General features: G+C 47.9%; 1 protein-coding gene and 1 non-coding gene across 4 annotated transcripts in view; one reads left to right on the top strand and one right to left on the bottom strand.

Annotated features, from left to right (window-relative positions):
• The window catches only part of MICAL2 (microtubule associated monooxygenase, calponin and LIM domain containing 2), a 229,848-nt gene that overhangs the window by 10,848 nt on the left and 191,834 nt on the right, over positions 1-27,166 (top strand). For all 3 annotated transcript variants that reach the window (XM_070473390.1, XM_070473388.1, XM_070473389.1), the window contains exon 2: positions 17,054-17,124. The gene's annotated coding sequence lies outside the window, so the exon portion shown is untranslated. The remainder of the gene's footprint in view (positions 1-17,053; positions 17,125-27,166) is intronic.
• Positions 1,505-1,577, bottom strand: TRNAV-CAC (transfer RNA valine (anticodon CAC)). Its single transcript has one exon. It is a non-coding gene; the product is annotated as a tRNA-Val (tRNA).

The raw sequence follows: 27,166 nt of genomic DNA on the forward strand, positions 1-27,166 counted from the left end.
GCACATGGCTGAGGCAGCAAAGCTGGACTGGGCAAGGACCCCCATGATCCCCTCCTCCTTCATTAGAATCATTTCTACAGATGTCACCTGCTCACGGAGCACTGTGGGTCATCATCAGAAATGACTTGATTCTCCACCTTCTATGGTCTCATAAGCCCCTGACTATCCCCTTCAGGTGGGTGCTGCTCTAGTGTCTGGTGCCCACTTTGAGTTGATCTCCCCAGTGGAGGAGGAAGCCTGGGCCGGCTGGCCTGGGACTGGACTGGATGTCTCCAGGCAACTGGAACACATAGGGCGGGAAGTTGGCTGACTCTCCAGCCCTCTGGACATCCTGGCCCTGGGAAGGGACAAAAGCTGAGCTCAGCTTCTGCCTGCTCCAGTGTTAACCTGGCAGGTGGGAGGCATGGCAGCCTGGTGTGCTTACAGCTTTGACATTTGAGCAGAGCTGCTGGCACCTGCTCTCTGCCATAGACGTCTCAGAAACACCCTTGCTTTATGTGTTGGAATAAATTGCTTCAGCAGTGAGCAAATGGCATGAGTTTTGTGCTTGTGGGAGCTTCTGATATAGGGTGGGGATGGAACGCTGAGACAGCTTTCCTCTTTCTTTGTTCTCCTAGCATCTGTGCTGCCAATATGAGGCCAAATTGGTTCATTCATTAATTGCTCAGCTGCGCACTCCATTCATTCTGCCAGTCAAAACTTTTGGAGGTCCCTCTATTTGAAGGATGTTGTCAGAGAGTGACCATGGCTTTCAGAGTGGCAGTAACACCTCGGTAAATCCACTGACTTTCTCTCGGTGTCAGGCTTCTCTTCTGTAAGATGGGGGTGACAGTGCTTGTCTCACGGGGGGCCGTGAGGATTAACTGGGGCAGTGTACGTAGCACACCTGTCACACGCCTGGCACATAGCAGGCATGTAGCTGGCCCCCAGCTGGCCCACCGGAGTCTAAGAGCACAGTTGCAGGCCACGTCCCACTTTGCTTCAGATCCCCCATTCAGTGCTCTTCCCTAAATGGCTTTTATCTTCAAGTGGTGACTTTTTAAGAGAATAACTGAGCTAAGCACGTAGGTGGGTAACAAAGAAAGACGGGTCGCCTTTCTCTTTGTGGTGAGTTTTCTCAGTCAGACCTTGGGACCATGGGTCTGTCACATGGGTACTTGGTTTCCCCAGTGTGGTCCAGCCTGGGTTTCGCCTCTGAGGCGACCCATTCCATCTTTGGACAGTGCCTCCTATACCCCCTACTGGCTCCCTATAGCTTCTGGCATCTGGGCCGAGTTCTTCCTCCTTGAAATCATAGAGAAGGATACTCTAGTCTCTCTTCCAGTTGATAGCTCTTCAGATACTTTTTTTTTTTTTTTAATATTTATTTGGCTGTATCAGGTCTTCATTGTGGCTAGAGGGTTTGTTTTTTTTTTTAGTTGTGGCGTATGTGATCTTTTTTTAGTTGTGGCATAAAGAATCTTTAGTGGCACATAAACTCTTGGTTGCAGCATGTAGGATCTAGTTTCCTGACCAGGGATTGAACCTGGCCCCCCTGCATTGTGAATGCAGAGTCTTAGCCATTGGACCACCAAGAAAGTCCCCAGACACTGTCTTTTAAATCAAATCTGTGATATTGTTGATTGCAAGATATACCATTCTCTTATGAACCTGCAAGACATAGAAAGTACTTCCAGTTAAACTGAAGAACAATACTTTGTTATCACTTAAAATGTTTATATTTACTGAAAGAATTCTCTTAGACTTTAGATATAAGTTTTTTGTCCATATCACTCTTGCATCCACATAAAAAGAAAAGAAATTAGTTACAGCATTTTCAAAATGTCTTTACTTTTGGAATCCAAATCTCTCAAATCACTTTTTGACTCAGAGTTATCAATATATTCCTTTTTGGGGTTTTTTAAACATATTATATTCTGGTGAAGTGGTGATGTATTTCTTAATCTCTATTGTCTTTGGAATCCTTTTATCTAGGATTCACGTTTCTTCCTCAAATGGTCCTTGAATGTTCTGGCTCCTGAAATGTTGAGGGTTGCAGTTGTCCAGACATGTCACGGGGAATAATAGTCAAATTTCCATTTGATAGTGGCAATGAGGCAATGACAACTATGCCACAGCTGCACTCTGGCCTAGAGACTGTTAGATGCTAGGGTATTATAAGATAATTCTGCTTTCAGACATTCTGTAACTGAAAAAAATGCCCACCTTCTAATAAGTGAAGTATGATACTTAAAGACAGCCCTCTTGTTCTCTCCTGAGTTTTCTTCCAGATTTACAACCCTTGATGTGGGTTCTGGTGTTTTCTTGTGGTTCTTCTCTGAACAAACTCCGTTTTTGTCTGTATCTTTCTAATACAGCGAAGCTAGTAACCAGACCATCTGTCGTATTCATGGTGTGGTATGATCACAGCAGAGGAAGGCAGGTATCCCCTCCCTAATTCAGGCCATTCTATTTCTTTTAATGCAGCCCAAGATTGCATCAGTTTTTCTGGCAGCTACTTTACATTTTTGACTCACTGACATTACTCCTGACAAAATTTTTTTTTTTTGACTGTACCACACAACTTACGGAATCTTAGTTCTCTAACCCAGAATCGAACCTGTACCCACTGCATAGTCCTAACCACTGGACTGCCATGGAATTCTCCTCACCAGATCTTTTTAACATGGGGTGTTGCTAAGCTTCTTCTCCCCTGTCCTTAACATGTTCTTTAGAATTTAAGTGCAAGCCTCCTCCAATCTGATTCAGAACAAGCATTTCTGTTAAATTTCAGTGTGTTAAATTCTGTGCAGCCCTTTCCCTTGAGCTCTTTCAGGATCCTGTTTAGTGTGCTTTCCTTAGCATTGCCCAAGTTGCCAGTAAAATGCTTATTAGCAGAGAACCCTTTGCTAGAGTCCTCCCCTCCTGACATGATTTTTCATTGGCTTGCCTGGGGACTCCTGCCTCAGTCTCTGCCTTTTGCTTTCCTGACCTCTAACCAGATGCCTTTTTGAATCTAGTTATGCCAAATCTATCGTAATTCTCCACCAACTATCAAGAATCCTATCACAGAAAGGCATGGACACTCCTTGACATCACATGCTCTCAGTTCCCAGAGGGCTCTGGGACTGCTTTCAGGTATCCCCAGACTGCCTCCACAGATGCAGTTCAGCGGTCTCACTTGCCAGAGTTTCCAACGCTCCAGGCCAACTAGGGGGGTGGATGGCATTGAAATGATCTAAATATCCTTTCCTAAAAATCCAAGCTTCCCCCACCCGCTACCCTTTCTCATCTCAGTGTTGGATCTTGACGTGTCGGTCTAAGGATAGCTCTCTTCAACAGGGGCCATCGTGTGCCCAGAGTCAGAGCCAAAGTCTAGTTTCCCAGAGTCCCTTTATACCTCATCTTGGCTCAAGATGACCACCAGCCCTTCCTGTAGTCTGGGCGTGTTGTGCAGCCTTGGCTCGTCTCAGACTGTCCTCTGGTTCATGCTCTGGGAGGAGGCTGTCTCAGGGGGTTCTTTTGTTACACATCCTTCTCCCAGTGATGGGACCTGCGCTTTTCAACAACTCACCTTGTCAAGGTTCCCTGTGCGACCACGTGGCTCTGTCCTCTCACACTCACATGCCAGCACCGTGTGAGGGCTCTGTAAACACTAACTCACTTCATTCCTCTTTTTTGAAAAAAATTTATTTTTTCTTTTGGCTGTTCTGGGTCTTTGTTGCTGCATACGGGCTTTTCCTAGTTGTGGCCAGTGGGTGTGGGGTGCACTTCGTGGCGGTGTGCGGGCTTTTCATTGCGGCAGCTTCTCTTGCTGTGGAGCACATGATCTGGGTGCACAGGCTTCAGTAGTCGCCATACACGCGTGGGCTCAGTAGTTGCGGCTCCTGGGCTGAGCTGTTGCACAGCATGTGGGATCTTCCTGGTCCAGGGATCGAACCTGAGTCTCCTGCATTGGCAGGCAGATTTTAACCCCTGAGCCACCAGCAAAGCCCTCACTTCATTCTTGTGTCAGCCCCATTAGAGAAATACTCTCATGATCCTCACTTACTAACGAGGAAATTAAGGTGCAGAGGGGTTCACTGACATGCTCCAGACTTCACAGCTAGGAGGGGGAGGGGGAGTTCGTATCCAGTCAGTTTGCCACCAGGTCCAGCTCTGAAGCAGAGTGGTGAGCTGCCTGCTTCCTAAAAAGCCCTGTCTGCCCTCCCTCTCCTCCTCACCCTCCTGCCCCTCCCTATCTGTGCCTTCTTGTCTTCACTCCCTCTGCCCTTCCCCCATCCTCCACTGCACAGTTAGAATTGCATTTCAGAGCATCAGAATCATTTACTTCCTCAATCTCAGGTTCCAGAGCCCTCCTATTCTTTCAGCAATTTAAAGTCTGTTTCCTTAGAGTCTCAGACCCAACTTCCCCTTCTCGGTCCCTCCCAAGTTCCAGAGGAAATGATTGCTTTTCCTCCACAGTTCCTTCCTGTGTCCCCCCTGGTCAGTACCCATTCGGTCACTGCCATGGGAATTAGGTTAGTCCCTCTCCTATAGACGCTTCCTCTCTCTTCTTGAAGGTGAAGAACTCAGCGAGGCTGATTGGAGCTTTTAGCCAGTGAGGCTTTAATGCCAACAGAATGGTAGATCCCACTGCCTGCCCTGCAACCCCAAGGGCTCTCATCGACTGACTTGGGATTATGGTCATCACAGAGCAGTAGTGCCTGCAGTGACTGGGCTTTAACCTCAGTCATCTCCCACGAGAGGCCTCTGGAGAATTCTCTCAGCCCTATCTCCTCACACACTGGTTCTCTAGAATGTTCCCTCAGCCCCCTCTCCTCCCACACGAATCCTCTAGAATATTCCCTCAGCCCTCTCTCCTCACACACCTATCCTCTAGAATATTTCCTCAGCCCTCTCTCCTCACACACCTATCCCCTAGAATATTCCCTCAGCCCTCTCTCCTCACACACCTATCCCCTAGAATATTCCCGCAGCCCTCTCTCCTCTCACAGCTGTCCTCTGGAATATTCCCTCAGCCCTCTCTCCTCACACACCTATCCCCTAGAATATTCCCGCAGCCCTCTCTCCTCACACACCTATCCCCTAGAATATTCCCTCAGCCCTCTCTCCTCACACACCTATCCCCTAGAATATTCCCTCAGCCCTCTCTCCTCACACACCTATCCTCTAGAATATTCCCTCAGCCCTCTCTCCTCACACACCTATCCCCTAGAATATTCCCGCAGCCCTCTCTCCTCACACACCTATCCCCTAGAATATTCCCTCAGCCCTCTCTCCTCACACACCTATCCTCTAGAATATTCCCTCAGCCCTCTCTCCTTGCACACATGTCCTCCAGAATGTCTTTTTGTTTCATGGGCCTTTCACGTAGACTAACCTCTTTTTCTTTGTGTAGAGATCCTCTGTCTCGCTGTCATAGTCCAAGTTCATTCCTTTAAAACATGAAAGCTAGGCATAGGGATGTGTGTAGTCTGCCCCCTATAAGAAAGAATACATATTTCTGTTTGCATGTATGTACATAAATGCCATCAGTGATGAGACACAAGCTGCTGATAACTATAGTTATCAGAGCAGGGACAGACTGGGTTGATGTGACAGGAGTAGGAGGGGCACATTTCCTGGATATATCTGTACTTTTTGAACCCAGGGAAGCGTTTGCCATTCAAAATTTTAAAAAGCATAGATAATCTGGGAGTCCTGATTGGCGAGCTGGTTGAGTTGGCATGCTGCCTTCTGCTCCCAGGTGTGTCTGCTTCCTTAGGTGTGATCGGGCTGGTCACAGCTCACTTACCTCACAGTGAGGACACCAGGAGACCTTTCCCTGGATCCAGCATGGGTCCAGCCCAGAGAGGTTCTGCAGCCTGAGGCCCCCTCCCTTCCTCCCTTCCTCCCTGACTCTCATCTCTCCAAGCTCAGAAGTAGCTTGAGATTTTTCTGCCTTTTGTTCTAATCTCAGTTTACATTTTCCTGCCTTTTGTTCTAATCTCAGTTTTCTTAGAGCGGGTACTCAGAAGGTGCACCTGGGCCTCAAGTGTTGGTTTTCTGTGGTAAGTCACCTAAAACATCATGTGTTTTTTTTTTTTTTTTTAATTTATTTTACTGTGTATTTTTTTTGTTTTGTTTTCTCCTCTGATATTTGAGCAAATTGAAACACTCTGAATGTCTGGGTTTGCCTGGAACAACTATGTCCTTTCGTTTTCCAGACCTGTGGGACTTTACATATCGTTTCTTTCCTGGACATCCTCATCTGCCTAGTGCATGGGTGTGTGTGATTAGAAAGTGTCTGATACCCTTTGAGAACACAAGCGCATGACTGGGTTTGCAGATAACCAAGGTCAGAGCAGGCCCTGAAGAAAGAAATCAGGGCATTGGGAGAAGCTAGTCCAGGTACCTATAGTTGAGGAAGTGACCTGATTGGGACGGTGCCTTGCTTATGTTGGGCAGTTAATTAAAAAGCATACATTTAACACCTACTGTGTGCCCCAGGCCCTGTGCCATGTGGATGACAATATGGTCAAGGCCCAGCCTCTCCTCCCAAAGCCTTCCCAGTATTCTTGGGAAAACAAGACACATGTTTTGTTTTGTTTTTTAAATGAACAGATTTTGGTAACAGTTCAGCTCAGTCATAACAGGCAAGTGACAAAGTAGTTCATGACTAATTTCCATGTGACTGGTGGAAACAGCAGTGGGTGTGGGGGAGTGTTTTCTGGAGGCTGGAGAGGGCCTGGAAAGCTTCCTGGAGGAGGTGGAAGCAGAGGCGGCTGCATTTGATCTGTATCTTCAAGAGTAGGTAAAGTACAGATGGATAAGTGGGAGGAAGATGAGAGCATCTCTAGAGGTGTCCAGGAGAAGAGGGGAATCGCCTGGTTTGAAGGTGGGACTCAGAGATGAGGCTGGCAGAGGAGTTTATGATGGATGCTGGCTGCTTTCAGTATGATAGATAGAGAGAAGGTGTGTGTGTGTGTAGAAGTTCAGAAAAGGAATGGGAGGATGAGGGCCCAGGGTCTTACAGGGAACTCTTGTAAATCCTGGGAAGACTTTGGCCTTTAGACATTTTAATCAAAGCATCTCTAGTCTGTCTTCCAGAAATGTTCTCAGGAGCAATGAGGAGGCCAGAAACACTAGCCATACCCCCACCATTGTTTTGTTTGGACACTTGCTTCTTAGAGGCATTTTAAATGTTTATTCATTCAGCAGTTATTTATGAGTTCTTGTTATTATTTAGTCGCTAAGTCATGTCCAACTCTTTGTAATGCCAGGGACTGTAGCCCACCAGGCTCCTCTGTCCCTGGGATTTTCCATGCTAGAATACTGGAGTGGGTTGCCATCCCCTCTTCCAGGAGCTCTTCCCAACCAAGGGTCAAACTCATGTCTCTTGTGTTGGTAGGCAGATTCTTTACCACTAGCCACCAGGGAAGCCCTTATGAGTTCTTACTCTGTGCCAGGAACAGTTCTAGGTGCTGCAGTTACAACAGGGAAAAATAAAGAAGGTAAAATCCCTTGCCATGTGGGACTTCTATTCTAGGAGGGGGAGAGAGACAGTAAAGACTTAAAATGTGTGAGGCCAGGTGATGAGAGGTGGTTGAAGAACACTAAAGCAGGCAGGAAGCGAGGGTGTGTTGGGTGCAGGTGGAGGGAAGCAGTCGGGAGTGCTCTAAGTTTAAATAGAGTGGTCAGGAAAAGTCTTGCTTTCTCACCCTGTTCTGGAACTTATAAGCCAGCAAGTGAGAAGTCTGGGGCCAAAGAGAAGGAGACTACTCCAGACAGATCTTGTGGGGACCCTGAGTCCTTTGTTGATCCTCTTCAACCCATTGGGATCTTCAGTTCTAGGCAGCAGGGAGCCTTGGAGTGTTCTTGAGTAGAGGAGTGTATGGGAAGATGTCCCCCGTGGTTTTGTAGAGGATAGGATATAGGGGACTGAGGCAGAGAGGCTGGGACCTAAAATAGCCCATTGGTTTGACATTTCCTCCTAGGAGTGGTGGGGCAGAGCTAGGGAGCAAGCCATGGCACTGGGGTGAGGGTGAGAGTGGACGCTGGCAGAGGAGGGATGATGACAGGGCTCAGGTTGTGGGGGGTGACACCAATCCCTGAAGTTCTTAGAATGTGAGACTTACACATTCTTGCTGTGACTTTTCTTTCATTATTTTACCAGAGTAGAATGTTAAGAATCCTGGCTGAGTTACTTTGGGCAAGTTATTTAACCTCTTTGTGCCTCAAGCTCCATGTCTGTAAAACAGTACCTGACATATAGGAAGTTTGTATATTACAGTATATCATCTTTACAGTCTATTTCTCTCTCCCCATGTATGAGTAAAGTTAATGTGTTGGACATATTCTTTCTGTTGTTCTAAAGCTACACCAATTGAAGAAAGCGATGCTTTTAAGGATTAAATGAGAGAATGCCAGTAACGGATTTAACTTAGTGACAGGTGAATACTAATTAAAAGTACTACTATTATCACAAAATATTGTGGGAAAAAATGATTTTCCAATGGAAATCCTTGTTAAGCTGTCTGATTCATCCCAACGTATTAACCCTTTGGTGTGCCAGGTGCTACACTGGACATGTTACCTCCTTTCTTCTTTACAACGACTGCCTGAAATGAGCACTGTTAACCACATCTTATTGATGAAGAAGCTGAGGTTCAGAGAGGCTTAGATTTGCCTGAGGTCACATAGCCGAGTAAGAGGCAGAGCCTGAATTCGCAAATTTTTTCCCTCTCTGACTACCTTTTACAATAAGCACAAATTACTTCATAAATGAGCCGTTATGTAAATGTACATTAACATGCAGTTTCTTACATCAATCTCCCTTGGTATTTGGTGCCCACATGGAGCCTTGGGGAGTGCAGAGCTGTGGCCAACTGCCTGAACAGACCGGGGCAGCGTCAGAGTGGAGGCCCTGGCCCAGCAGTCAGAGCTGCCCAGGAGCAGGAGAGGCCATGAGCGAGTCGGTGCCCTCCCTCAACGACTCATCCCTGCAGGCCTTATCAGAGCCTTTCAGCTGCAGAGAGTCTCTGAGATCTGTCTTGGTTGACTACGCCCCCTGTGTGCTAGAGGAACAGAGTCTGATGGGTTCAGATTCCAATTCCACCATTTACCAGTTGCATGAGGCCAAGAAAGAAGTGAATTGCTTTGTGCTTCAGTTTCATCATCTGTGAACCCGTTCATAGGCTTTTTATGAGAAATAAATGAGGTGGGCCATGCAAATACTTAGAGGTGCCTGGCCCATAGCAAGCACTCACGAAGAAAATATTATGCTAATAATTATTATAATATTATTTTTAAAAGCCTCCAAAACTCTGAGGCCAGAATGAAATGTCCCATCCTCTCCACACGATCCGTCCAGTAACACGTGTTTGTTTTGCCTTTTTGTACAAATGTGGGTGGAGCTTTCCCCTCACCAGACAGTGAGCGTGTGAGACCAGGAAATAGCTCTCAATCAATGTTTTGACATCCCTGAAGGCTTGTGCCTTGTCTAGAAGGTTTGCCAAATAGAATGGGTTCCCAGTTTCCCATTTCCCTTGCAGTCAAATATTTTACTTGAAGCCCCCGCCTCCCAAGAATGGGAAATATCTGCCATTTCTAAGGGCACTTTACAGTTTGCTCAGCCTTCACAGTCATCCTTGTATGGTCATTGGTTATTATCTTCATTTAATAGATCAGGAGACCGTGACTCCTCAGAGTTAAGTAGTTTATCCACAGACTGGCCGGTGGAAGATAATGAATGACACATGCGCCCCTGCTCATCCCAGGTGCCCATCTGGAGACTCAGGAATTGGCCATTCCCACAAAGCCCCTTCATCATTTCCCCTTTGCTTTTCTCTGGAGGAAGGTGAGGTGGAGACAGTGCCTAACACACCTTTCTACAGTTTTATCCTCTCCTTCCTCCAGGTGCTGTTATTTCTAAAAAAGCACATGATGATGGCTTGTGCTAAGTTAGTGATCAGAGTTGCTTAAATCATCTCAGCCCTGTTCTACCTTCTCTGTGGGTCCGAGGCTTGGGCTGGGCTTGGTGAGGAGCTGAGACAGAGGGAGGGCATCGTAGCTTTCAGCATTTGGAGCAGTGCCTGAGGACAGACACTGAACTCAGTGCCCACACTGGGGGATCTGGGAGTTAGGGGGGAACCTGTACTCAGAAGTGGAGGAGGCTGGCATCCACGGCTTGGCCCAGGGGGAAGAGCAGGCACTAGATGTGGAGTTCAGAACCATGTCCAGGGTGCATGGGGTTGCTGGGGGCCAAAGCAGACACTCCTGGAGGCGGGGGGCACTTCCTTTCCAGGAGATGAACAGGCAAATGGTCTTTTCAGCTAAGGTGAACCTAAACCCCGGGCTCCAGGATGGGCTATAATCCAGATTTTCCCAACTCTAGGGGTGTTCCTTAAGCAGAAGAATTTACTATTTGGTCCAGGTTATTGAGAAAGTACCTACCATGTCCTGGGAATACAAAGTCCAGTGAGATAGGGACTCTGTCGTGTAGAGTTATCTGCTACAGCCTGGGACCTGCACTCTCTTCTCCTTCCTGGGAACCTTAAATGCCAGGGTGGTGGTGGTGGTGATACATAGGTACTTATGCAGTGTTCAAATTCCCAGTGTCCTGGAGCTTGGGCTAGAATCTGGATTTGGCAGGTCGTCACAGCAACATAGGCTGGGAGTTGGCAAAAACGCCTGCTCCTCCAGGTAGGTTTTAAGCCTGCTTTGGGGAAAGAGGGGTTATTGGGCCTTTATAATCGTGGTTTTTTATTCCCTCCATGATTATTGTGTGACCAAAGGAGCAGTCACAGGAGCACCTCTGGAGTTCGGGTGAGAAACATCCCGGAAAGAACGACCACCAAGATAATGGCTCAAGCGCCCATCCCTTGCTCAGAGCAGTCCCCCTTTCTCTCTTTCTCCAGCTTGGTCAAACTCTGCCACCTCTCTCTGCCTACCTGCCTGGCTCATCCCTGCCTCTAGCTCTTTGCTTTTATGGTCTGCAGTACTTTCCTTTCCTTCTTGGTCTTTCTCCAGCCTCACCCTTCAAGGCTAAGATTTAGCCCTGCCTACTTCAGAAAGGTTTCCTAAACTCTCTCAGCCAAAACTCCCCCTCTTTTTTCCATATGCCTCCTGGGTGGAGAGCCAGCAGCCCCCAGTTTGGCATTTACATGTTATGTAAAGTGTTTTGAGCAACAGGCAGCAGAGCAGAGACTGGGACTTTGAAGTCTGGTGGGTCTGGGTGTGTGTTCTAGGTATGATTCTTATGAACTGTGTCGTTTGGGGTAGATGCTTTGATTTCTCTGAGTCTAAGTTTTCTCATCTGAGCTTGAGGATGTGCCTGTCTCACAGGCAGGTTGTAAGGATCTGGTAAAATAATCCACACAAAGCAGTTAGCACATACTTCCTGGCTCCTAATAAATGGCTAACACACGGCAGCCTTTGTTAACTATTTGAGATGTATTATTTTATTTAATCTACACCCTAGCTTTATAAGGTAGGCATCGTTGCCCCGAGGTCTCAGGATAAGCATGCAGTGAGGCTCACTTCCAAGCCCAAGTGCCAGCGGTCCCTGAAGTAGCATTCTTTCTTCTGCTGCCTCTGCTTCTCAAGTTCAGACCCCTAGTCCCCACGCTTTTTGGTATTTTTCATAGTCTTAGCTAGATAACTTAGCAAATGTTTATTAAATGATTCTTCCTGGCTAATTTGATGGGAACCAGGAGGGCAGGAAATAGGACCCACTCAAGCGTTCCATCTCCTTTCAGATGTCTAGCTGATCCAGCTTGTCTACAGGTCCCTGCCAGTATACTGCATACCATTCCAATACCAGGCAGGGCATGGTGCCTTATTGCACCCAGTCAGGGAGGAGGGAAACCAATTCATGCCTTGAGGGCAAATCAGTCCACTCCTTTTAATTAATGTATTTATTTTTGAATAGCAGAAAATAAACTTTGAAAAGAATAAGAAAAGTAAGGGAAATACATGCTTGGATAATCCCCCATGACTGGGCAGCCACTGCCTAAACCCAGCTGCTGGAAAGCAAACAGAAAAGCCGGTAGCTGGCAAGCAAGCTCTGGGTGGCCTGTGGCGTTGTGAAGTGTGTGTCCTATGAGGGCCAGTGAGTGAGGGCCCTCAGGAATGGTTTACTGAGCTACCCCGTACCCGTGGATGCCACTGGGGCCGTGACAAGGCTGCTGCTCTTCTTGACATTATTGTAGTCAGGATGGTTTTCACATCATCTTAGATCTTGGTTTTCAGTTTTTCTCCAGCAAACGTTGGAAGCTGCCACTTCCTTCTCCAGCTGAGTCTCCTTTGGTACCAGCTGATGTTTGTGTCTGCATAGTCCTCATGCCAACTGGTTATTTAGTTTATGTCTGTGTAGACCTTGGCATTGAGCTTCCAGGGACCTGGGGAAGAAGACGGCCGGGCGTGCTGGTTCATGTGTTCACCCCACGGCTAATGCTGCAGGAGGTGAAGGAGGTGACCTGTGTGTTTTGATTCTTTGTTTTTGCTACCAGGCCGGGGTTTGGTTTTTGCTTTGGTTTCGCTGCTGCTGCTGCTGCTAAGCCACTTTAGTCGTGTCCGACTCTGCGACCCCATAGATGTCAGCCCACCAGGCTCCCCCATCCCTGGGATTCTCCAGGCAAGAGTACTGGAGTGGGGTGCCATTGCCTTCTCCGTTGGTTTCTCTAAAACTCTTTAAAACACATGTGGAGGTGGAGCTTCTTTCCCTGGAGGGAATTAAGAGGGTGCTGTTAGGAGGCCTGGGGGTATAGGGATAGACTCCCTTTGGGTGCTGGCCCAGGAGGTGGCAAGAACGTGAGACAAATTAAAGATGACGTTGTTCAGCCCATGCTGTGTCTCAGGCACTGTAGCTGTACCTGTGGAGTCAGAATCTCTTGAGAAGAGTGACAGAAAAATCACCCCTACCCCGGAAAAAATAAAACAGAACACTCCATGGGATTCTGACAGGCACATCCTGTTTAAAGCCCATGGATACATTCCGTCTTGTTACCATCACACTGGAGCTCTTGGAGACTGAAGTAACTGATGCTCAGAGGAGGAAACAGCCAATTTGCTGCCTGTCCTGTCAGTGCCTGGGGGTCTGTCTCTGGGTGGGGTAGAGGCTAGTTGTAGATGGGGGTGCTGCAGCACATCCCGTCTCCCTTGGCTGGGTCTAAGCACAGGTGTGAGTGGCAGCTGATGAGCCTGGAGGAAGAGGAGGCCTCAGGCTCAGGGATCAGAGAGTGCTGAGGAGGCAGCATGACGGGTACCCCACGCAGCGGGCGCTAGCAGTGTGACCTCAGCCAGTTAGTTACTGATCTCTCTGAGCCTCAGTTTCCTCACCTGGCATGGATTGGATGAGCGTCCAGCTCCTAGGGCCATGTGAGGTTAGATGCAATCATACCAGCAAAAGTCATTTAAGGGCTCAGATGAGCTAATTTTTCTTCCCTCACTTGTCCTCTAAAGGGATTGTTTCAAGTAGCTGCCCGGATGTTTTCCTGTATCACTGTGAAGCCAGTGGAAATAAGCTGTCTCCTTCCTTCTCTTCTTCCCTTTCCCTATTGCTCACGGCAAGTGGGACCCACATCTGAGGCTGGGTTCCCAGCCCGGGGCCGCAGGGCCGGGCTATTCCTCTTTTTGGCTCCAGCCTCTTCCTCTCCCAGGAAGGGCGTGGGTCCAAGGGCTGTGGGCAGCTCCTGTCACTTCAGTTTGTAGAGATGCCTTGCTGCCCATGCTTGCTTTTTCTTGGCTGCTTCAGTCTCAGAGTGTGGGTGGGATTTAGTGATGATAAAGCAGCCAATTGTTGACTGCTGCTGTTAGTGGGGATTCTTTGGGTTTCAAGTGATAGCAACCCAACTTGAATGAGCTTAAGCAAAATGGAATATGCTCGAAGGTTCTAGCAGAGGTACAGAAACTCAAAGGAGGCACTGCAGAATCCAACCCCAGAAAGAGAACAGGTGATGTCCAGCATCCCTGGACCAGCATCCCCTACTTAGTTTGTGTCAGCAGGCAGCTCCCAGCTGACTCCACACAGCCCTGCATGAGATCCAAGAGGATCAGGCTATCCCCAGGACTTTTTAGATTGGATTGACCCAGTTTGGAGTGCCTGCACACACTTTATACCTAAGAATGTGGCCAAGAACGAAAGATAGTCTGATGAACCTATCCTGAGTCCCACACCTTTCTTTTAGGCTGTTGAGTGAGGGATGGGGTGGAATCTATTATTGGAACAAAGTAAGAAGGATGCTAGAAATATTAATAATTAAGTATAAGATGAACTTTTATTGAGTGCTTACTTTGAAACAAAAGTTATTCTAAGCTCTTTAGTATAGAACTCATTTAATCTTTACAATCAACCCTATTTTATACACCAGGAAGCTGAGGCACAGAGAGTTAAAGCAATTTGCTAAATTCACATAGCTAGCTAGTAGGGGAACCTGGATTAAACCCAAGCAGAGAACTCCAGAGGTGCTCCTAACTGCCACCTCTGATGCAGACAATACAAGATACAGATGCCATCTCCAATCATTTATTTTTGTTGTTCTGTTGCAAACTTTGCACTAAACGCCAGACTGTGTCCTTTATGGCATTATCTCATTTCATCTTCTGAACAGCCTTGTTGAGTAGGTGCTAACTTTATCCCTACTTTCAGATAAGAAACAAGCTCACAGAGATTATGTGACTCGCCTGGGGCCACCTGACTAAAGTGACAGAGCCAGGATAGGAATTCAGGTTTACCTGATTCCAGAGTCTGAGCTTGTGCCCACTTTGCTGGGTAGCCTTTGTATTCAGATATTCTTCTTGCTCTGTCAGGTGCTCCCCTGGTACTTGGGGTGAAGAGCAGTTCTGATTCAGCATCTGGGCCTTCGTCCTTTGTCGCCAGAGGTTGGGGTGTGGAGACCTCTGCTTGGCACACACTGTGGAGGGGCTGGCTTTGTGGTTCTGAGCTGATTTTGGTGTGTCTCACACTAACTCACACCGAAGCGTTCGTGAACAAGCCCTCAGTGCACCTAAGCTCTGGATGTCTTCATTCCTCCATTCAGCAAATACTCATGGATTGCCTAGGGGGTGCCAGGCCCTGTTCCAAGTTCTTGAGGTTCCTCAGTGAGACTCTGACTCTGTGGAAGTAGGAAGATCCCCCGAGTTCCTCTCACATCTTTCGGGATCCATGAGGCTACTCAAGCTCGCCGGAAACCTTTCCTGTACCACCTAAGTCAGGCCCCCGCAGGGGCCTGGAGACTTCATACTTCTTTGTTTGGGATTGGCATGATGGCAAATATGAGAGCAGAGATTGTTTCCTCACTCTGATTGATGACAAAGGGAAACGTGTCAGTGAGCAAGTGTGGGCCTGGACTCCAGCCAGCTCCACCGTGAGTCCCAAGCTGCCATGGTCGGTGTGGATTAAGACTGGGCCATCCCTCAGTTCTGCCGTCTGTGATGTGTCTGTATTACCTGCCTCACTGGGTTGCTGGGAGGATTATCTGAAATAGCACATGCTAACCACCTGTTGTAATGCCTTCCTGTAGGTTAATCCCTTTGCCTCCTCTTAACAACCAGCTAGTTTTGTAGGTCTCTCTAACAATCAGGGCCTCCTCTGGATGAGGGCAGTTATAAGGGATCCTTGATGAGGAAATTACCAATTACGTCAAGTTCTTCCTTTTGCCGATGAGAAAACTGAGACTCCTCAAGGGGAAGAAATGTCCTTCTGATTTAGTGGTGCTAAAGGGAGCTTGAGGTGTGTTTGACTGTTGGTCATATGGAAGATACGAGGTGGCCCTTGGAGTGACTGGATCAACGCGTGTGCACAGGCCCGTGTGCCCAGGCCTGACTGGTGGTTAGCCCTTGTGGACTGGTCCCAAAATGCCTGGCTCCATTCAACCATGTAGACAGTCCAAGTAAAACCTCCTACTGTTGGTCTCAGCAACATCCCAGAGGGGAGGGGCTTCCATTCCTGGAATCAGGGGAGTTCCCTGGTTCTCAAACCTGACTTTGAGAATGGTGGAATTCTGCACCAGGGTGTCCTGCTCCTCCACCCCCTGTACCCAGAAACTGCAGGGGAATGGAGGAGTGGAGGCCTGCCCCTGACTTCTGGCTAGAGGCGGCAGCAGAGAGCCTGTAGCTCAGGCTAATAGAATGTGGCCAAGGCAGGCCAGCCTGTTTGTCAGCTGCCAGGGCTGGAGAGGTGTGGCTTGATAATGCAGATGAAGACAAGGATGATTGCAACTTCTTAATTTTTGTCCTTTTGAGGTGACCTCTTAGAAACTTGGAATTGTAAATCTTTAGAATTTTTGTAACTCTAGGCTTCATTTTCCAAACAGGTGTAGAAGCATTTTCTGCAGAAGAAAGGGGAGGTGACCAAATCACTTAGAAGTCAAAATCATAGTGTTTAGGAAACTCAGCCATGATCAGGTGGTCCACTTTTATGACTTCCTAGTTTATTCAGCATTTTGGACCCTTCTACCTTGGGAAATACGGCAAATTTTACATTGTTGACTTGTTACCAAGTTTTACACCACTTCGATTACTTTCTTCATATCTTAATCTTAGAAATTCTGGCATTTTCTATTTCTACTGAAGCAACTAATAAAGCATTCTTGGGAGTTTCCTGGTGGTCCAGTGGTTAAGAATCTGCCTTCCAATGCAGGAGATGTGGATTTGATTCCTAGTCGAAGAGCTAAGATCCTATGTGCTGTGGGGTAACTAAGCCCAAGTGCCACAGCTAGAGAGCCTGTGCACTGCAACCAACGACCAGCCCAGCCAAAATTTAAAAGAAAAAAAAAAGGCATACTTTTCCAGATCCATCTTATTTTCTCTGCAAGCCTTTGTGTAGAGGTGTGATAAGCTTTAGCATGCCCAGAAAGTAACAGACAAAAGATAATAACAAAAGTGACATGATTCCTTTCTTCACATGAAAACCTTAGAGTGCAAAGAGACATTCTCTGTCCATTTGGGACATTCTCTGCCCCAACTCTTGGGTAAAGTGTTACTACAGGGCAAAATATACAGCACATAGGACCTTTTGGTAGGAAGAAGATTGGAAGCTGTAATGTAAGATGATCTACTTGACATTAATTGTTGCACTTTGTTTTTAAAGGAAGATGGCAACCTGTGCATGGCTCATCCTGGGAGGAGCTGACTTCAGTCATCATGATGCCTAAGAATCGAGTAAGTCACAGTGGTTGGTCCTTTTCTGCCATTGAGTCGCTCTTGGCCGTCTGGCTTTGGATGCTTGCACTCTACTTTCAAGCCCCAGTGAATGTGACCTCCTCTGAAGAGACAAATAAGGCCTGTCTTTGCCTACCACGTCCAAGGCTGCGCAGCCCTCTCACTGTTAGAGAAGGGATGGTGGCAGGTATTGAGACTGAGTTATGTTTGGGGACATGAAAAACCTGTGTGACTCAGTGAACTTCGGGTGGATGGAATCTGTCCCTCTTTCCCTATGTGATAGCAGCAGCCCACCATCCTGACTCCACTCCCAGCTCTGATGCTGTTTCCACCTCCTGCTGGGCCAGGTCTGTGCCAAGAAAAGAATCTGGCCAGGTAGCTTCTGCAGGGAGTGACTTCAGAGCAGGGTAGACCATTTGTCCAAGAGTTGGAAATGTGATCACAGCATCTTCCTCTGCTTGGGTTCCAGTCTAAGGAGAACAAACCTATTCACAACTTTCTGTAGATTCCGCAGGTGCATGGAGGCTTAGTGTCCAGAAGGCTCGCTGTAGGTGAACATCAGTAATGACTTGTTTGGTGTCGTTACCGTCATGAACTGTGTAAGAGCCTCCACACTATTTTCCTGGCTCTGCTCTCTGTCCCCCTGCTCTGTCCTCTTCAAGGCTACCTGTGACCTTCTTCGCGGATGTGTCTGCCCATCTCTCTCTCAATGGCCTTCGAGGCCACCTCTGGTCACTTTCCAGACTCATTTTCTGCCTCTCCTCTCTGCCCTGGCTCCTGTCCCACCATTCCTGGAATAGATCTTCACATCTGGGACACACCTTCCCTCTGAGAAGCATCCCTCACTCTCCCCAGCAAAGTTGGGGCCTCCTCCTCCTTTCCACTCTTGCAGTCCTTTGTTCAGACCTCAGGTATGTCACCGGCTGAGTTGAGTTTTATCCACCTGTCCATCTTCCCTATCAGCTGTAGGAGCCTTGACAGCAAGGACCTGTCCTCCAACATTCCCATCTGAGCTGGGCAGCAGCTGGGCAAGGGGGTGATACTGTTGACTCAAGCTCAGGCCCTGAGATTTCTTCAGGGCTTGATGGCTCATGAAGCCCTATCTTCTGTTTCGGGGGCGGGGGGCGGGGTGGCTTGTATCTTGGGAGGGGTTTATTTTACAGACATGGAGATTGAGGACTGAGCCATCAGAATGTAGGCTGTTAAGGTCCAGGACCCACACCTCCTGTGAACCGGGTTAGTTTGGTTTTTGCAAGCAAAATTTATAATTAGAGAGAACCCAAGAGGTTATTTAGAGCAAACCCCTCATTACCTGATAGGAAAACTGAGGCCTGGTCTGAGGATATTTTCTCAAGATTACATAACCAACTGCTGTCCAGTGGAGAATTGGGAGGCAGGCGCTAGATTTCCAGTCTGGCTTTCTCTCCACGCTCCCTCCCTCCTCCTCTGCCTCCCTTTGTGTATAGCCATCGGAGAATGTTTGGGGACCATCAATCGGTATTTACAGGAGGGTAAGGAACTTACAGAATACCCAGAGTTAGAGGGAAGGTAGACATGAGTAAAACTGGCCCTGCCTCCAGGAGCTTCAATGGGGTTGTGAGTCCAGGGGCAGAGACAGGGGACTGAAGGACCCGGTGGAGAGAGAGGGTGGGGGGCGGGTGAGACTGGATCAGGGTGGAGGCCCTTGTGGAAGGGCAGCTGGCAGGCATGGCCTAGTGGGCACTGAGGACCCAAGGGAGTGGAGGGGGTGGTTAGGTTAGGGTTAGGGTTATTGTAGGGGCGTCCACGTTGACATCCTAAGCAGCAGCGTGAGGAGGGGACCAAGGGGAAAGCTGCTTTAAGTTGTTCTGGTTTTTAGTGTCTGGGCAGAGAGGGCCTGATTAGCTAGCCTGCTGTGACTTGAGAATCCCTCCTGTTTCCTGGAGAAACACAAAATGTAGAGGGGGCCCGCAGAGGAGGGTCAAACGAACAGTGGAAAGAGAATTCCATCATTGTCTGAGATGTATATGGGGAGGGAAGCGTGTGAATTTCTGGCTGGCTTACACCTACTGTGCTCAAATGAATTTTTGGTTTGTTTCTGACTGACCAGACTTCCAGTTGGTCTTCACCCCCATCTCAGTTTTAGGGCTCTCCTGGAAACATTCATTTGGTTCAGGCATGATACAGGGCCAGGTAGGTCCTGCCCTTTCCAGTTTAACCCTGCCCCTTCTTGCAGCTTCCTGGGCATGCAGGCTGGGAGCCTGGGACTGACTGCAGGCTCCATCTCCACTGGCAGGTTGAAACATACACTTTGCCCAAATTACAGAGAATATGGTGTTTGCCAAATAGGTACCTTGGGTTATTTTCCAAAACATGACTAGGTTATAAACTTCCACAGGGAAAGGGAGCAGTGTTACATCATTATTGTTTACACTCTAGGTTTACATTATACTCCATTTCATCAGGACCATTTCATCTTTATAAAAAGGCAGGTGGATTTACTCCCATTTTGCAGATGAGGAATTTGACTTACACAAGCTATGACGTGCCCTGCATTAATGTAGCTGCCTATGGGCTGAACTGGGCCATAGCCCAGGCCTCCTATTTATAAATTCTCTCATCTTTCTACTCTACTAAGCTTCAACCATATGCAAATTTCTGAAGGACCAAGGACATAAGAGGAACTCAATAAATATTTGTTGAATGAGTGAACTTTGGTTATTTCCTTTTTTAGGGGGTAGGTCACTCTTAACCCTAAATGGATCCTCTTTGGCAGCAAAGGAAACACTACCCTGTGAAGTATTTGAGTTTCTTACCATGATAAGAAACCAGTGAGTTCTCTTCTCACCCAGCCTCACCTCCAGGAACTGGGTCACACACACTGAATAATTAATTCCTTGAGTCTTTCACTCAGAGCTTCCTCCTCCTGATGCTGAGATGATCTGACCAGCACTGATCTGACCACCAGAGGCAGATCCTATTGTTTGTCATCATCAACCCTCAGAGGACCCATCTAATTGCTGATGGGGATTACTCTTGGCCTAATCAGGTCATACTTCCAGTGGTTTAATTTGATTTCCTCCTGCCCTTCTTCCCCATCAACCTCCCGTAGATGGAAAGAGAGAGATCTCTGTGGGTTATCTTAGCTATTTAGGCCCACCTCTCCTTTCTCACTCTCCCTCTGGACTCCCCAGAATTTTCTGGTGAGGGCTGGAGAAAGAACAGCAGCCCATGTCAGAGTTGAGAAGGAACGCATGGGATGGGGGTAGGGGACAGTTATCAAAATATCTGCTGGGCCTGCTCTTTCTCTGAGTGACACTTGGGTCATGTTTCTTGGCATCTACAGAGGATCCAGCTGGCCTCATTAGAGCAACCTAATTAGATCTCGAGGTCAACAGAGCCGAGTGGAAAAAAAGAGCGGGCTGAGGCCCAGAGACCCACGACCTGGTGCTGGTTGTTCACAGCTTAGCCACGTGGCCATGGGCCAGCCACAGAACTTCACCTGCCCTCAGATTTCTTATTAAGGAAGTGAGGGAGGCGCAGAGGGTTGTGGCATCTTAAAGGAGCCTTCTAGACCCCTGTGTCCCCAGTGGCCACTCTGCTTGTCCTCATGATCAGCACCGACTTCTCCTACAGGTTGCCACCTCCTCTGCTTGTTTCTGTAGGCATTTTTTTTCCTGGACCTTGAAGCGTTGCCACCTCTCCCCTGCCCCACCCTGAGATACGCCTGAGCGCAGATAAGAACTGCCTGTTGTTGCTCTAGACTCCAGCCAAGCAACCTGGAAGAAATGTCTAAACTTTCAAAAGCATGTTGGGACCTAGGGCATACAGGTTGGTAAAGTAGATGAGTGGGATTAATCCTCAGTGGAGCAAGTCAGGTCAGGTGATTAGGGCTTTTAGGGATACAAGAGATCTTGATGCCCCAAGGCATCTGTTCAGTTGTTTGACCAAAGGGTAGTAGATGTGTTCGTAAAAACATGGCTCCAAGCTTATCTTCTTCTTCCCTGGCCAGGGTTTGTGGTCAGAGGGGACCAGATACTCTGGAGTAATAAAGGTGATGGTGTTGATGAAAGGCTGCTGAAGGGGAGCTAAGAGATGTCTCAGATGAACAACTAACAGAAAAAAGGCCAGGGTTGGGAGGGTGGATCTGTCTCTAAGGTTGATGATCTTCGGGCATGAAAGCTGGAAAGAACCTACAGGTCATCTGATCTATTTCTCTGATTTTATGATTGAAGATACTGAAGCAGAGAGACATGACCTAACCAGACCCAGAAAGCAAGCTAAAGATGGATCTGAGATGCAAGCCTAGTCTCCTGATTCCCAGCCTTGGAATCATAAACCTGATACAAAGTGGCTCTTTCCCCAGCGCCATGTTGCCTCCTCTCTGTGGGTTTAGCCACCACCCTTCCCACTCCCCTCCTTGACCCTGAGCTTGATTGTCTAAGGTGTCAGCAGGGCCCCACTGCTGCCACCTCCTTGTTTATTGAGGTCTAGTAAAACCTGGGTGAGACTTCTGAGACTGCTGAGACTTCTCTCAAGCTGTTTGACTTGTACTTAGGGACTTAACACTGTTGGGTCATCACTCTTCTGTTTTATGTGGGTCTTGGGTTGAAAGATTAATGCATGACAGGAAACGAAGGACCTGATGGCTCAGCCTCAGCAATAGTGGATTCATGTGGGTTTACCATTCAGATAAAAATCAGCTTTGTTGCTAAGCACGCGTCGTTCTGAGACTCTGAAGCTGAGGACATGGATCAAGTGCAGCCTGCACCGTCCCTTGCTCTTGACAGAGTGCACTTTGGGTTAGAGGCTGTCTGCCCGGCCGCTGTGTTGCTGGCGTGTGAACCAGAACGGAAGTCATTCACTTTTTTCTAGAGGGCTTCATTTGTCTTAGCACTTCCTGCTGAGCTCAAGGAAATGTATCATGAACTCCTTTCAGTGAGCAGGTGCTGGATTTACAGACTTTACCTTGTTTTTCCTCAGCATGGTCCTCTGAGAGAAATAAGCATGGCTATTTGTTGTTTTGAGGAGAAAACAGGCAAATAACAGGCTAAGTAACTTGCCCACGTCCCAGAGGGGCCAGGGCTCAGATGCAGGGGGTCTGATCTTAAAGCATTTTTTCACTCCACATTTCACACGGCCTCTCTGCGTGGAGGAAAGAGAGCTGGGCCAAGTGACTGGGCATTGGTGGAGGCATCAAGCAAGCTTTCATGATGGGGCTTCTGAATCCTGAGTGTCAGGCTCTGGTCTTGGCTGTGAGGATGCAAAGGTGAGTAAGGCCTGGTCCCTTTATACCCAGAAGCTCATGGCCTGTCCTGGAGGCAGGACTGATGTGTATAGGGTCACAGCCGTCACTCTAAGCTCTATCATAACGAGTCACACACCAAGTGCCCTGAAAACTGAGGAGAGAGTGACACAGGGAACACGGCATCAAGTGTGTGCTCTGGGACTGGGGTATTGAGGGGTGAGCAGGAGATCTCCAGGCAGAGAGTTTGCCGAGTGAACTGTGTGGTGGTATGAAGGCTTGATTTGGTACCTGGAAGTGAGGAGGAGTCATGGGCATGTTTTCTTCTCAACTGACATAGAAGGAGTGGAACTTTCTGTTGGGAGATAAGCTGGGGGAGGAGGGGTTTAGAACTAGACCGTTAAGGGCTAATTGTGTGAGAGCTGTTGAAAGAAACATCAGTCAGAACCAGCAAAGATTCTCCAGATATGAATTCTCCAGGTATGTGAAGTACCCTTCCCTGAAGAAATGTGCATGGGGCTCGTGTTCCGACAGTTTATGCCCATTTTCTACATTTTGTGTCTCATTCACCAGTGGAGGTGTTTATTGATGGTGCTAAGACATCGGAGCCAGCCGGGCCGTGCTGACGGTTCATATTTAAAATGTCTCGGATTCCTCTTGCCAAATAAGCTGATAGCAGACACCCTTATGAATTCATGTGCAGACTTTCTCTCCGGGGACTGTTCTGCATTCCAGACCCAGCCACACAATCATTCTGTAGGAGCTGGGGGTGTGGGGTGAAAAGGCTACTTAAAGATCAACGAAAATATATAGCTATTTTTAAGGACAGTATTTACCAGGCAAGAGTATCTAGGAAATGGATCATTTGCCATGAGGGTGAGCCAGATGCTTTTAAAAAACCCAACCCTTTCAAGTGGGATGGGTCGTGGGGAAGAGAGAGAGAGCCCTCCAGTAACTCTTATCTGTCTCCTCTCTGATGAGGTCCTTGCTGATGTCTGCCCCCAGCAAATCCATTCCGGAAGCAAATCTTTGAGCCTGATGAACCCTTCCGGGAGGAGAGGGAAGCAAAAACCCAGACAGCAATCTGGAGTTCACAGGTTCCTGGTCTCAAATCACAGTCCATCTTTTGTGACCTCCTGTGTTTCATTTCTTTATAATAAAAGAGAAAATCCTTTCTGGGACGATGGCTGCTTTAGTGAATGTGTTTTTCAGAACATAAGCCCAACCACCAAGAGAAGAGTCCAGCATCTTCATTCAACCAACCCAAGTTTATTACTTCAAAATGGTGGGAGACTGTCTCCTGACGTTGACAGAAAATTCGCCAGCTCAGTCACACCTTCTGCTGTCCTTTCTGGGGCAGCTCTCTGGTGGAGTGTGAGTCAGAGAGGGGTATTTTGACTCACTGAGTGGAGAATAAGCAAGCTGGCAGTCACTGGTCCTGGAGTGCATCTCTGAGCTCACAGAATGTGGCCTCGAGTGTCTCCTGGAGAACCGGGTGGCCCTCACTCCGAGCTCTGCGGCCCCTCACACAGGCCCATGTCGCCCTCCACATCAGCCTCGTGGCAGCTACCAGCAGTGCAGCGCCACTTATCAAGCTAATCGTCTCCTCAGAAGTGGGGTCAGCAGTTGAGTGTATTTTAGGGACTGGTTCCACCCTGTCTTATCAGAGAGGCCTTTCTGCATTTGCTGTCTGAAACCCTGAATGGTTTTAAAGAGCTTTTGTAAAAATAGTTCATAGGCAACTTCAATTCCTCTACACAATAAGAACATGGCCCAAACTTTCTCTCTCTCTTCTACTCAGAGGTCTGAACCACCCCCTGGTAAGGGCCCCCTGGATGTGGGCACAGAGAGCCTTGGGCATGTCTGGGGAAGAGGAGCAGGTCTGCTCAGGGCTATCTCGACCTGTCATTCTCTGACCTGCTCACTTCCCAGAGGCTGCATCTGAGCTGTGTTCATTTAGCACATTGCCTGGCACAGGACAGTCAGTGTCTGTGGGATGAATACCAGCAAGAAAACCCTCCAGTTTTCCAGCAGAAGCAAAAAGAAGTGAGCAGCTCCCAGGCCGAGTTGCCCAAGTGCTCTCCACAGCCCAGCACACACTCCAGGAAAGATCCCTTTGGTCCTAGGTACAAAGGGATTTATGGATCTCCTATCTCCCGGGTTGGGTCTGGAGGGAGGGTCAGAAGAACTTTGATCCACATCCAGAAATTCCCCCACTCAAGACTGTGAGTCCTATTTTCAGGGATTCGGATAAGCACAATGCACCAGCAAAGTGCAGTAACAGCAGCAAGGCACGGGAATGTGGGCCCCCGCAAAAGCAGGGCAGAGCCCATCCTGCTGGCGTCCCGGCTTGCCCAGCCCACTCCCCTCCCCCAAACCCAATTGCTCCCGTGGCTGAGCCTCCAATGCTTGGATGCGACTTCCAGGAGGTCTTCCAGGAGACTCCTGCTGGGCGTCTGTGCTTTGTCAGCCTGCTTCTCTACAGCACAGGGCTTTTCGCCTTTAAATCTCAGAGCCCAGCTTCCCAAGTATGTTGACAGGTGGGTAGCTTTTGAATAGCCCATTAGGCCTTTCTGACTCGGGCAGGGCTCACCTGCCCCGCCAGGTGCACACACCTGCTCGTAAAGGCTGACTGTAGTTCACAGGCCCTTGTGTGGAGACTGAGGTCGTGGGCGTGGCCAGCTGAGCTGCCCGCTGGGCGGACACCTCAGTGGAAGAAACAGGCAAGCACCCCCCTTCCCCTGCCCCAGGCACACCTGCTCGGAGGCCGCCCGACCATCAAGATCTAATGGAGGTATTATTTACATTGCTAATAACATTAATGACAATATAACAACAAAGCATGTGTAATGGCAGATCAGGAAATTAATCCTGAAATTAAAGGTCTATAACTCCAATGGAAATGTCGGAGGCCCTTTGAGTGATCTCTAAAGATGATGGGTACAGTGTGAGCTGTTCCATTCCTCCTGAGATAAATTTTTACTAGTAAATATTCATTCAATAAAACGTACTAATTACCTACTAGGAGCAGACACCACACTGGCACCGAAGTGAAAAAGATAAAAATCAGTAGACAATTCGTTAATGGATGAATTAGTCCAAAGGGACATAATACAAAAAGTTGAATTATTTGATTAAATATTGATTGAATAACAGTTGCATACTTAGAACTGAGCTGAGTACTCTGGGAAATAGAAAAACAAAAGACGTTGGCCTTTTCCTATATAATGTAAAAACTGTAACGTTAAATTTATACATTAATTGTCTACACAAGATTAATGCACAAAACTGTTGGGTTCAAGGTTGTAACTGTTTTTCTCTAGAAATTACTGAATGGTAGTTGCCCAGAAGCTAGGGAGGTGGAACTTGTTTCCCTGATGTCCAGAGTGCCTAGTAGGTTTCCCCTTGGACCTCAGACTATATGGGAGTGTGCCCAGGAAGCTGTATTTTGGGATGCTTCCTGATAAATCTTCTGGTATGCAACTAGTTTTGGTGACCTCTGGCATAGAGTCTGGCAATTAGAAGAATGCATGGGAAAGAAAGCTATGACAAACCTAGATAGTGTGTTAAAAAGCAAAGACATCACTTTGCTGACCAAGGTCTGTATAGTCAAAGCTATGTGGTCTTTCTAGTAGTCATGCAGGGATGCAAGATCTGGAGGATAAAGAAGGCAGAGTGTCAAAGAACTGATGCTTTCAAACTGTGATGTTGGAGAAGACTCTTGAGAGTCCCTTGGAAAGCAAGGAGATGAAACCAATCAATCTTAAAGATAATCAACCCCAAATGCTCTTTGGAAAGATTGACGCTGAAGCTCCAATACTTTGGCCATGTGATGAGCTGACTCATTGGAAAAGACTCTGATGATGGGAAAGATAGAAGGCAGAAAGAGAAGAGGATGAGATGATTGGATGGCATCACTGATGCAATGGTCATGAACTTGGGTAAACTCTGGGAGATGGTGAGGGACAGGGAAGTCTGGCATGCTGCAGTCGCAAAGAACCAGACACAACTTGGCGACTGAACAACTTGGGAAAGAAAAGTCAGTATGGGATGGGGAAGCTTTTGTTCCTGAAAACTTCAGCTCATCCCTCAAGATCCAGCTCTGGCACCACTTCTTCTGTGGGCCTCTCTCCAGGCCACACGTGGGTCATTCAATCTCCTGTCTCTGTGTCCACACATCTTGCTACCCATCTCTGTGTAACTCTTACCTATAATCATTATAAGAATTGATTCCCTGAACGGACTGTGATGACAGCATTCTGTTAGCACTATGAAGCCAGACTTTGCTTCAGATGATGGGTAAGATTTGAGCAGGGGTGGAAGGAAGAAGGCTGAGACTGGACGTGAAGCATCAAATAGCCCAGTGTGTCTGATGCAGCCACAGAGGAGCCCTAATACCTTTGGGAACTGAGCCTAATGGGAAATGGGGGCCACATGGAGTAGGCTGATGAGACCATCAGGGGAGTTGGAACTTACACAAGGGGGTGTAGGAAGCCCTGAGAGCTTTATGAACAGAGCAGGGTGGTGCTGATCAGATGGGAAGGGGAAGATGGGGAGTGGAGGCTAGTTAGGAGGCTTCCATGATAATTCTGGTGGTGGTTAGAGAGAAAGGGCGGTCACAGTTCATGTCACTATGTAACCTAAATGTTGTGGCTGCTCTTGATTGGATTTTCCCAACAAGCAGTGGTTACTAAGCATCTACTATTGCCAGAGGCACAGGTGCCTGGCCCTAGATGTGCAATCTCTGGCATCAGACAGTTCACAGTCCATTGAGGCAGGCAGACCCAAAAGCAGTTCATGCAATAGTCTGTTTGCAAT

The sequence above is a fragment of the Odocoileus virginianus genome, chromosome 10, assembly GCF_023699985.2.
Source record: "Odocoileus virginianus isolate 20LAN1187 ecotype Illinois chromosome 10, Ovbor_1.2, whole genome shotgun sequence".
Lineage (NCBI taxonomy): Eukaryota > Metazoa > Chordata > Mammalia > Artiodactyla > Cervidae > Odocoileus > Odocoileus virginianus.